We start from the raw sequence: 12,397 nt of genomic DNA on the forward strand, positions 1-12,397 counted from the left end.
GTCTCAAAAAACATCCCCCAGGCCTGGAGAGATGGCTCAGTGGTTAAGAGCACTGACTGCTCTTCCAGAGGTCCTGAGCTCAATTTCCAGCAACCACATGGTGGCTCACAACCATCTGTAATGGGATCCGATGCCTTCTTCTGATGTATTTGAAGATAGCTACAGTGTACTCATATATATAAATTAAGTTATTAAATCTTAAAAAAAAATCCCCCATACCTTTAACCTCAGCACTCAGGAAGCAGAGGCAGATTGATATATGTTAGTTGGAGACCAGGCTTGTCTACATAGTGAGCTCCAAGCCAGTAAGAGATACACAATAAGACTCTGTCTCAAACAAAAGCAAAAACAAGCCAGATGAGGCAGTTCATATCATTAATCCAAGCACTCTGGAGGCAGGGGGAATCTCTGTGAGTTTGAGGCCAGCCTGATCTACTGAGTTAGTGCTAGGACAGCCAGGGCTATACAAAGAAACCCTGTCTCAAAAACCAAGTAACAGTAGTAATAATTTTAAAAAGTTAATAAAGCTTAATTATATGTGTACATATAGAGACACATATACACATATACATATATACACACATATGTATACTCTATACATTTTCATATACATATTCACATACATACTTGGCTGAAGCACTTGTGGTATAATCCTTGGAACCCACATAAATGTAGGAGAGAATAAATTCCCCACAAAGTTGTCCTCTTATCTTAATTTACACAAGTGCCATAGCATATGCCCCATCATACACATGTACACATACAAATGATAAATAACTAAATAAAACTTTATTTATAACCTCCCACACACACACTCATGGATCAGAAAGAGTACAAACTTCCTTCCTTTCTTTCTTTCTTTTGACTATCTGTATTCTTTCTGGGTTTTGTTTGTTTGGGACAGAGTCTCACTATGTAGCCCTGCCTGGACTGGACCTCCCTATGTCCATCAGGCTAGTCTCAAATTTTCTCCACCTGCCTCTGCATCCTGAGTATTGGGATGAAAGGTGCCACCAGATTTTTCTTAAATTTGGTCCTGACAGTTTCTGGACTGAGTTGAATATGAGCCTCTGAAAACCTAAGCTGTGCTGTTCTCATTCAGACAGCCAGAGTAGCCTAAGCAGGAAGTGCCAGCAAATAAAACAGAGAACTGAAGACACTGGAGCAGAGTGTTTCCTTGACCTTTGGACCTGACTACAGTCCTCTTAGGGCCAGAATCAACTGCCAAAAGATAATAATATTTTCAGAATGCACTGAGGATTGCTTGACTCTCAAGGCCTTCCTCCTGCCTCCTAGTTTAGAAAGGATCCTGCATGCCAAGCGAGCACACCTCCTTCCTAGCCCACTTGCTCACTTTCTAACTGCGTCTGTTAGCTGAGCTGGCACTTACTCCCAGGCCATGTTTCTGCCGCTCCACATTAGCTTTCAGAACTGTAACCTTGACATAGTTGCTAGAGCTGGCCTAGGGTGCTGGGTGTGTGTGTGTGTGTGTGTGTGTGTGTGAGTGTATGTATGTGTGTGAGTGTGTATGTGTGTGAGTGTGTGTGTATGTATGTGTGTGAGTGTGTGTGTGTGAGAGAGAGTGTGTGTGTGTGAGTGTGTGTGTATATGTGTGTGAGTGTGTGTGTATGTGTGTGAGAGTGTGTGTGTATATGTGTATGTGTGAGAGTGTGTGTGTGAGAGAGTGTGTGTATGTATGTGTGAGTGTGAGTGTGTGTGTGTTCAAGATTTGAGTATAGTTTCAGAAGTCAGTTCTCTCCTTTAATCCTGTGGGTGAGTAGGTCCTAGGGATGGAATGCAGGTTGTCTAGCCAGCCCTGAAATTAATTTAATTTTAAAAATGAAAGATTTTAAAAAATTATTTATTTAATGTATGAATGTTGTACACACATATGCCAGAAGAAGGCATTAGATCCCTACATAGATGTTTGTGAGCCATCACATGGGTGCTGGGGATTCAACTCCAGCAGCCAGTGCTTTTTTTTTTTTTTTTTTTTTTTTTTTTGGTTTTTAGAGGCAGGGTTTCTCTGTGTAGCCCTGGCTGTCCTGGAACTCATTCAGAGTGGTCACTCTGAAGAGGCCAGGCTGGCCTCGAACTCAGAAATCCTCCTGCCTCTGCCTCTCAAATTCTGTGATTAAAGGCGTGCGACACGACTGCCCGGCATAGTGTTCTTAACCACTAAGCCATTTCTCTCCACCCCGATTTTAAGAATTGAAATTGAGGCTGGGGATGCTCAGTTGGTAGAGCCTACAGACTCCGTTGCAGGATGGTCAGACAAGTTCTATGTTCCCTGAAATAGGGACAGAGACACCGCTCCACTCCGCATCTCCCCTCATGCATAAAGAGTTCTCCTTCCCCTTAACGACCTCCGTTCAGGCCAAACTGGGATTTAAGGGTTTACTACAGAAAAGAATCCCAGGATAAGCTAGTATGAAACAAAGCTGGACTTATTAAAAATAGAAAGGTGGGGGCTGGAGAGACGGCTCAGTGGTTAAGGCTCTTCGTGCTTTTGCTGAGGACCCAGATTTTGCTCCCAGCACCTACATAACTGCTTACAATCATTGGTATCTCTGGTTGTGGGAATCTAGTGCCATCTTCTGATCTCCTTGGGCACCGGGCATATATGTGGTGGTGTACATACACATGTAGGCAAAGTACTCATACACATAAAATAAAATAATCTAAAAATAAAACGGAAACAAAATAAGCAAAACAAGATGTCCAGAGAAAAAGAAAATCACATTGGAGAGCAAAAGTGTGAGCTTCCCAAGGGAGTGTTTAGGTTGGAAACGGAAGTTTGGCAGGCAACTAGGAACTGGCCCTAGTAAGATTCTTTCTGGAGACCCAGTTATCTGGATAAACTCTCCTGACATCAATTGCTTATGTTTCACAGATCAAAGTGCCTATGCTTGTAGTTGCTTCACAGACCAAGGGCCTTCTTGATGACTTTTCGGTAATTATAGTGGTTTATGACAGAGTTCTGGTGCCAAGTGAAGAAAGCAATCAGTCATCTTGTGCACAGAAAGTTAACAGGACACCATTTATTCCTGCCCTGCTATTGATTTCCTTCTTCTGTAACCATTTAAAAGCACATAGTCGCTGCCACTTGAATGGTAGGCATCCTGTCTTGGAACCCTTTGCGGTTTTCTCTTTAATAGACAAGCTGGTTGGGCTGGGTCTTTAATTCTTGACTGTCCCCAGGACACCATTCTGGGGTTACAGCAGCTACAAGAGGTTGTAACAACTACAGCTACCATACACGTGCAATTAGGTCCCCCTTCCCCCTCCTCAGGACAGGGTTTCTCTGTATAGAACAGGCTTGTCTGAACTTACAGAGATCCAACTGTACCTGCCTCTTGAGAGCTAGGATTAAAGGCTTCTGGCACCAGGCCAGTTAGGATTCTTTGTCTGTCTATCTCTCTCTTTCTTTCTTATGTGTATGGATGTTTTACCTGCCTGTATGTCTGTGTACCACTTGGGTGCCAGAAAAGTGTGTTAGGTCCTTTGGCTCTCCAGTTACAGTTTTCTTTTCTTTTTAAAGATTTATTTATTCATTTTTTTATGTATGTTACTACACTGTCACTTGTCATTGTCTTCAGATAAACAAGAAGAGGACATTCCATTACAGATGGTTGTGAGCCACTATATGGTTGCTGGGAATTGAACTCATGACCTCTGGAAGAGCAGCCAGTGCACAAAACTATCTCTCAACAGATGTCTGCCTCTGCCTCCCCAGTACTGGGAATAAAAACAATAACCACCTTGCTTGATTTGGCAATCAGGTTTCTTCACAATAAAAAGATACTGGATTTTGGTGGCTCCAGAAGTTGCTAAGAATCCTCCTTCCCTCTTTAGCATTGATCTAAGATGTAGCTTACAGTAAGTTTAGAAGTTAACCAGGCATTGTAGCTCTCGACTTTCATCTCAGCACTAGAGAGAGCCAGGTGGATCTCTGAGTTCAAGGCCAATCTGGTCTACATAGAAAGTTCAAAACAGTTCTCTTCCGGTCTCTTTGGCCTTGTCAGTAGAAACAAGATGACAAAAGAAATGGCATTCTTTGGAAAGTGTCGAAATAAGACACACACACTGTGTCTCCACTGTGTCTCTAGGGCCTACCACCTTCAGAAGTTGACCTGTGGTAAGTGTGACTACCCTGCCAAGCATCATTCTCCTTCTCTCTCCTTCTCCTCTTCCTCCTCCTCCTCTTCCTCCTCTTCTTCCTTTTCCTTCTTCTTCTTCTCTCTCCTTTTTTTCCTTTTTTTTTTTTTTTTTTTGTTGTTGTTGTTGGGAAGTGGGGTAGATTTCCAGAGCAGTGTTTCTCTGTGTAGCTATGGGTTGTCTGGAGCTCACTCTGTAGACCCAGCTGGCCTTAAGTTCAGAGATCTGCCTACCTCAGCCCTCAGTACCAGGAGTAAAGGTGGATACCACCACACTGTACAATTTTCCATTTTTCTATCCTGCCTCAGTCAGTACAGACAGAAATCCCTTCCTGGAAGACAAGCTCGACTTTTGGTTGGCAGCCAGGCTTTTCCTACTCCCAACAGGAGATCCCTGGGAAATTTCTAAGTCCTTAGGGACATCTTTTCAACAATCTGGTAGCTAAAAGAAAGGCACAAATGTTTGTTTTGAAATATCTTTCCTCTTGCCAGAACAGGAAGACGTCCCCATTGATTGATTTGTTCTCTTTCCCTCTTTGTTTTTTGTTTAGTTTTTTTGAGATATAGCTTCTTTGTGCACCCCCTTAATGTCCTGAAACTAGCTCTGTACATTAGGCTGCCTTCAAACTCACAGAGATCCTCCTGCCTCTGCCTCCTGAGTCTGGGTTTAAAGGCTTACACCATCACTGCCTGGCTTTTGTTTCCAGACTCTAATTTTGAGGAATTTGGTGGGAAATTTTCAGAAGTATGTCTGTGTCAGAAACAAACACCATTAACAGAAGCAGGAGGGGTGTAGCTCAGTGGCAGAATGGTTTCCCAGGATGCATTCTATGCCTGGGTTTTCCCCTAGCATCACATAAGCTGTAAGTGGTAGCATGCACTGGTACTCCAGCACTTGAGAGGTGGAGGCAGAAGGATCAGAGATTCAAAGTCAACACTTGGGTACATAGTAGATTTGAGGCCAGCATAAGCTACATGAGACCCTGTCTCAAAAAAACAAAACAAAACAAAACAAAGTAGAAGCCAAAATTAGAAGGCATTCATTTTGTGTCCATAAGAATAATTTCTTGATAACCTCTTGGCTTTAGTTGCTTTAGGAAGAGCTGGCACAAGTAACTCTATGTGTTAGTGATTTTGGGGCAGGGTCTCAATATTGTAACCAATATTGGCAGAAACGAAATTATTTTAAAGACAATAGGGTCCTTAATTGTGTAGAGAGGTGACTAGGAAGCTAAGTTCAATTAACAAGATTTGTTCATACAGGCTTTCCTTAGATTCAACAGAGCACTTGATAATAAGAATGTACCTTTTTGTCTGGCAGGGTGGTCTATGGCATTAATTCCGGCACTCAGGAAGCAGAGACTGATGGATATCTGTGTGTTCAGCCAGGACTCCAGTTAGATTCTGTCTTAACAACAACAAAAGCCTTATTTAGCTTTCCTAAGCTAGAGAGATGGCTCAGCAGTTAAGAGCTCATACTGCTTTTATAGAAAAACTGAATTCCATTCTAGCACCTACATTAGACAGCTCACAACCACGTGTAACTCCAGTCCAACACCTTTTTCTGGACTCCTGGCTATCCACATAGACATGCATATAACCCACACATATATCTATAAGTAAAAATAACATATATTGAAAATTGAATGTAGAGCTGGAGAGATGGCTCAGAAGCTAAAAGTACTTGTTGCCTTGCAGAACTGGGTTTGATTCCCAGTACCAAATCTAACCACCTGAAACTTCTGTTCTATGGGATCCAATACTCTCTTCTGACCTGAGAATGCTAGTCATGTATACAGTACACATCTATATACAAAGGCAAAACACTCATACAAAGCATAAAATAAATACATCAAAATAAATAAATCTTTTAAAAATTTAAAAATTGGGCTGGAGAGATGGCTCAACAGCTGAGAGTACTCGTTGCTCTTGCAGAGGACCCAGGTTCAGTTCTTAGTAACTCCAGATCCAGGGGATTCAATGCCCTCTCCTGACACCAGACTCACATGTGATGCACACACATAAATGTAGGATAAACATACATACACATAAAATAAAATAAATCTAAACATTTTTAGATTTATTTCTTATTATGGGGCTGGAGAAACGACTCATCCCTTAAGAGCACTTGCTGCTTTTCCAGAGGACAGGGGTTTCGTTCCCAGCCTCCACATCAGGAGGCTCAAAACAACCTGGGACTTAGCTCCAGAAGATCCAACACCCTTTCTGGCCTCCACAGGAACCTGCACATATGTGGCCTAGACACACAAACATGTGCCTAAATTTGAAAGTTTTGAGTTATTTTGTTTTTATTTTTAGTTAAAAAATGTAAAAGAACTACTGCATTTCTGTACTTGTGTGTGTTTGTGTCTGCATGTATGTCACACTGTGTATATGGAGGTCAAAAGACAGCTTATGGGAGTCTGTTCTTTCCTTCCACAGGGGGTATCCTGGGAATCAAATCCAGGCCCTCAGTCTTGGTTGTAAATGCTTCTGGGAACAAGAGCAAGACTCAGAGGCAACCCCATTCCAGCTCTCTCTCCTCCTGTGATCATGTGCCAGCTGCAATAGTTCCAAAGTCAAAATAACTAATAACAAGCCTGAATGTCCTAGTTTAACCATTAATACTGTGTGGCTGAATTAAGAAGGAATTCAGCCCCCTCACGTCGGATCTGACTAAAGTCCTAAGCTGTTAGATAAGTCCACTCTTTCTCTTCTCTGATGAGACCCCCTTCTCAGATTTATTCTGAAATAAACCAGTCTCTTCTATACAGCCACCTTCTCCTCTTTCTTCTTACATTTGGTACCTGTTTGAGGACAGGTGCTTGGAGCAAGGACCTCTGTAAAAGTATCATTTGGGGCTTTTCTATGCCTCCCTTGTTCCTGAATAATGACACAATTATGTTTATTAATAAGATTGAAACTGGGCAGATACTCATCTATTCTCACACGACTATGCTGGCTACTTCCCAGTCATGTGCCCCATTCACCTGTCATCTTAGTCTCACACTGGGTCCTCCTGCTCTATCTGTGTCCTCATGGCAACTCCCTCCACACTCTCCAGCTGGGACTCTCTCAATGGGATCAGAAGTCCTGCCTTAACTCTCCTGCCCAGCTATAGGATGATCAGCTCTTTATTAACCAATCAGAGGTGATGGAGAACAATTTTTACACAACATTGAGACAGGAGATGCTTCAATAATGGTGACCATGCCAACATTTGGACTGCAACCAGATCTCTGGGTGCAAAACTCAGCATCTGAATACACAGTACACAAAACCACTCCCCATCCAACCTTCTTGCAATCCAGAAAGCATCATATGGTGGCAGCTCCTCTCAGGATCCTGGCTTTTATTCTGTCCTCTCCCACTCCTTCAAGCCTCACCCTCTGATTACAAGAGAGTTGTTGTCTGCTTGTTGGGATGACTCTGCTGAAACCCAAAATCACATACAGTGTTTAGCAGATCTTAACTTCTTTGAATTCTCTTTTGGTAATCCATCAGGTGATATATATATGTGTGTATTTTTTTTCTTTCCTCTTACCCTCCCTTCTTTCCTTTTTTTTTTTTTTTTTTTTTTTTTTTGGTTTTTCCAAACAGGGTTTCTCTGTATAGCCCGGCTGTCCTGGAACTCACTCTGTAGACCAGGCTGGCCTCGAACTCAGAAATCCGCCTGTCTCTGCCTCCTAAGTGCTGGGATTAAAGGCCACCACCGCCCGGCTTACCCTCCCTTCTTTAGCTTCTGAAGACCTGGGAGTCTTCTTGCTTCTTGTGCTTATGCCCAGTGCTGGACTCATATCCACTCCCATAATCGGCACCTGATCCCTTCTGCCTGTTTGCTTCTCTCCCAAGGTGCCTGTGAAATTAGTCCCCTGGGCACTGCCTAAGCTGAAGCTTGGTGTGTGGTCAAGGTCTGCTGCCATTTATTTTGTGCCCTTTCTGACCTCTCCTGGAGAAGTTCTGCTGCTGCCTGAAATACTGATGGGGATGCCTGTCAGTGCATCTGGAATCCTCAGAACACCCTGAGTTCGTCCTAAAAAGCATGGGTTCCCACTTTTCCAAATAACTTCAATTTCCTTCCTTCCTTCTTTTCTTCTTTCCTTCCATCTTTTCTTCTTCCTTCCTTTCTCCTCCTCCTCCTCCTCCTCCTCCTCTTCCTCTTCCTCCTCCTCTTCCTCCTCTTCCTCTTCCTTTTCCTCTTCCTCCTCCTCTTCCTCCTCCTCCTCCTCCTCCTCCTCCTCCTCTTCCTCCTCCTCCTCCTCCTCCTCCTCCTCCTCCTCCTCCTCCTCCTCCTCCTCCTCCTCCTCCTCCTCCTCTTCTTCTTCTTCTTCTTCTTCTTCTTCTTCTTCTTCTTCTTCTTCTTCTTCTTCTTCTTCTTCTTCTTCTTCTTCGACAGAGTTTCTCTGTGCAGTCCTGGCTGTCCTAGAACATACTCTATAAACCAGGCTGGCTTTGAACTCAGAGATCTGCCTGCCAGCCTCTGCTTCCTGAGTTATGGGATTAAAGGCATACACCACCACTGCCAGGCTATCCATCTTTTCTAAACTGTGCCTCAAGCATAAAGTGATTACTCTGTCTGGTTCTAATATAAATTGTCCCAGTAGCCTAAAAATGGCATGTGTGACTTTCAAATTCTGGGGGATCTTGGCGATAACAGAAGAACCCAAAATGACAAGTGGCAGAAAGTTCCCAATATGTAGAGTTCTTTTTTCTCTCATCCTACTTTTCCACATCCTAATAACCCAGTCCAGTTCTCCCACCTCTGAGGCTTTACACATTTTACCCCTTATTCAAGCTAGATCTCTGCAGGATCTCTGCAGGACTTACCAAATCTCTTTTCTTTTCCCCCTTCTATCCACACATAGCTTTAGCTTAGCAACTGTGCTTTGATGCTTGAAAGCCAAAGCAGCTATCCCACCTCCCCTCTGGGTAGGCTGAGGCCTCTACTAGAGGTGGACCACCCCCTTCACCTTTAATAGGATTTGTTTTAGTCTGCCCAATCCTTAGAGCCTATGCAAGGAGACCTTGGCTAATAATCAGTTTAAACTGGTGCTTCTGCAGCTTTGACTGGCTTTTTTTTTTTTTTTTTTCCCCGAGACAGGGTTTCTCTGTGTAGCCCTGGCTGTCCTGGAACTCACTCTGTAGACCAGGCTGGCCTCGAACTCAGAAATCCACCTGCCTCTGCCTCCCAAGTGCTGGGATTAAACACGTGCACCCCCACTGCCTGGCAGGGCCATTTTCTTGATTAATGACTGCTGTGAGAAGCTGCAGCCCAGTGTGCATCTCTGGTCAGGTGTTCCTGGGTTCTATCTGTAAGCATGCTGAACAAGCCATGGAGAACAAGCAGGTGTTTCTCCATTGTCTCTGAAAGGATCTGCATTGGCACAAGATACCTGAAGACTAAGTTTTCAGCTCAGTTATTTGCCTCTGAGAGACAAAGGGCAGGAAACTAGAGGCAAAGACAGGAAGGAAATAGAGGGAGAGAGGGGAAAGGAACAAGGGGGAAGGGGAAGAGAGATTTGCCCTCGAGAGACAAAGGACTGCCTCTGGATACAGAGGAGACAGACAAACATTGCCCTTAGGCAAATAGCACTTTATAAAACTAAGCCTGGTGTTTGGAAGAGGTGTTTAATTTTAATTGGGCCTGTTAATTAGGGGACTCAAAGGGGGTTTTTGTTTGCTGAACTTCAATATTTTGATAGCTGGACCTTGGTAGTCAGATTCAGGAGGAGGAAGTGGCCAAATAAGGGAATAAACCTTGGGGGGCTAGCTTTAGGAATGTAACCTAACAGTTTTTTATCAAGGCAGAGGGAATTAGGAAGGGCAAGGCTGGGCAGAGCCATGTTTGCTGAGGTGCAGCCTGCATTTGCCATGCTCAGGCTTGCTAGAGCCCCTTCAGTCTCTCCTTCAGTTCCTACTTCTAGGATCCTGCTTGAGTTCCTGTTCAGACTTCAGTGCAAGACTGTGACTTGGCAGTGTAAGGTGAAACAAACCTTTTTCTCCCCATGTTGGTCTTGATCTGTGTAGAGGAATAGAAAGCAAACTAGAATAATGGCCCAAACTATAAACTACACCATTCAAATTTATGTCATTTATTTATTTAGTGACAGGATCTCACATAGCCCAGATTTGCCTCTAACTTGTTTTATAGCCAAGGCAGATCTTGAGCTACTGATCTTGCCTCCTCCAATTTGCAAGTCCTGGGATTAGAGACTTGATCCACAATGCTCAGTAAACAGATTAGGTTTGGAAAACAACAGACATCCAACCAGGCTAGAACAATTCTTGGAGGACTGGGGTTACACTTTGCATGTGACACCTTGTAATCTCAGAGTTGAGGAAAATAGCACTTTATAAAACTAAGCCTGGTGTTTGGAAGAGGTGTTTAATTTTAATTGGGCCTGTTAATTAGGGGACTCAAAGGGGGCTTTTGTTTGCTGAACTTCAATATTTTGATAGCTGGACCTTGGTAGTCAGATTCAGGAGGAGGAAGTGGCCAAATAAGGGAATAAACCTTGGGGGGCTAGCTTTAGGAATGTAACCTAACAGTTTTTATCAAGGCAGGAAGGAGGAAACTGGGTTACAGCAATGATTCAGCAGTTTATTCGGTGGCAAGGTCACGAGTGATTGTTGTACTTCAGACTTTTAAAAAGCCAGATTCATCAGGAAAAAGAATGGAGAGTCCATTTGACCTTGTAGAGAAGATGGTGGAAGTTCTAAGGTGGGAGGTTGCAGACGTGTTACCGAGCATGGGTCTCCTCAATGGAAGTAATAAGAATCAAATACCCGAATTCCATCCAGAAGGCTAAGAGTGGATATTGTTCATGGCCTGTTGGCCTTTTTGCTATCCGTGGATGCAGACTTCAGCTACTTTTCACTATGGAGGCAGACCTCACACACAAATTCCTCAGAATGATTATCCCAGACTCTGGCCTCCCTAGATTACTACCCACCCATGGGTGGATGTCACAAGTACATTATGGCCTGCTGACCTCTATGCTATCAATCAGAGACCACATACATGTACTCCATTCTAGACCCTTTAGCTCTAGAACCCACCTTCATGGCCACATGTACTTTGTGAAGGAGTTTCTATGTAGTCACATCTTAAGCTTTACTGTGCACCTGTGATTGGACTGATCGTCTCCTGGAAACCTTTCCCCAAATTGTACTGTGTTATAAATATGCTGACAGTGCAGCCTCTGGCATTAGACTCTGAAAAGTCTGATCCAGGTTGACAAAGTCAATCTGTGCCATGTTTTCATTCTTACCTCTTTGAGAGGTTCAGTCTCCTGTTTGACACCTGCAGAGATCCCTCCTCAAAGGGAGATACAGTATGTGTCTCTTGATGGTAAGATATATTTGAAGGATTCTAAATTCTAATAATTAATTCGAATCTGAATTTACTTATTTTTTGAGGCAGGGTTTTACTCTAGTTCAGGTTGGCCTGAATGTTTTGTAGCCCAGATTGGCTTTAAACTGAGGTCAATTCTCCTGCCAGCATTGTTGAGATTACAATTCACCATACCTGGTTCCTGATTGCATTTTACTATGCTAGAGTGACATGTTGGACATATGAGTGTACACTGCTCTGGAAAGTATGGCTGTGCTGAACTATTGTAACTTCAGAATAAGGCTGCTTTGCTTCAGAGAGGGTAGGCTCAGAGTAGAGCCCCTGTTGATTCCGACAGAACCAGGAAGAGTTAACCTCAACAAGCCCTGGCTGTTATCAATCCTGTACCAGTGTAGAGAATAAATAGGCTCAGACAATCAAAAGTTTCACACACACACACACACACACACACACACACACAGAGAGAGAGAGAGAGAGAGAGAGAGAGAGAGAGAGAGAGACTCAGTCAGTGACCAATATTTGTCTTGTACATCCCTGAAACAGATATCTATTCTTAAAACTTATTCCTTGGCAAAAAAAAAAAAATGTTATAACCACCTAATAATTGACATGTGAATTTTCAGAGGCATCCCACCCAGTAAGACCTAAACAACAGAGCTCCCCTGGCATTGAAACACTACCTGACAGCCCTCACAGAAATGTCTCTGCTGCAGTTTCTATTCTTTTGCCCCCTGTGGATGTAGCACAACTCCTTCTCAAACCAGGAATACGCTTGGCAAGGCCAGTAATGGCCTGAAGCCAGGGTTTGGGAGAGCTTCTGCTTCAGATCCTGAGAATCCAACTCTTCCCACCAAATGGGGCTTTAGTTATCAGTCCAAAGGCTGCA

Source organism: Arvicanthis niloticus, chromosome 5, assembly GCF_011762505.2.
Source record: "Arvicanthis niloticus isolate mArvNil1 chromosome 5, mArvNil1.pat.X, whole genome shotgun sequence".
Classification (NCBI taxonomy): Eukaryota; Metazoa; Chordata; class Mammalia; order Rodentia; family Muridae; genus Arvicanthis; species Arvicanthis niloticus.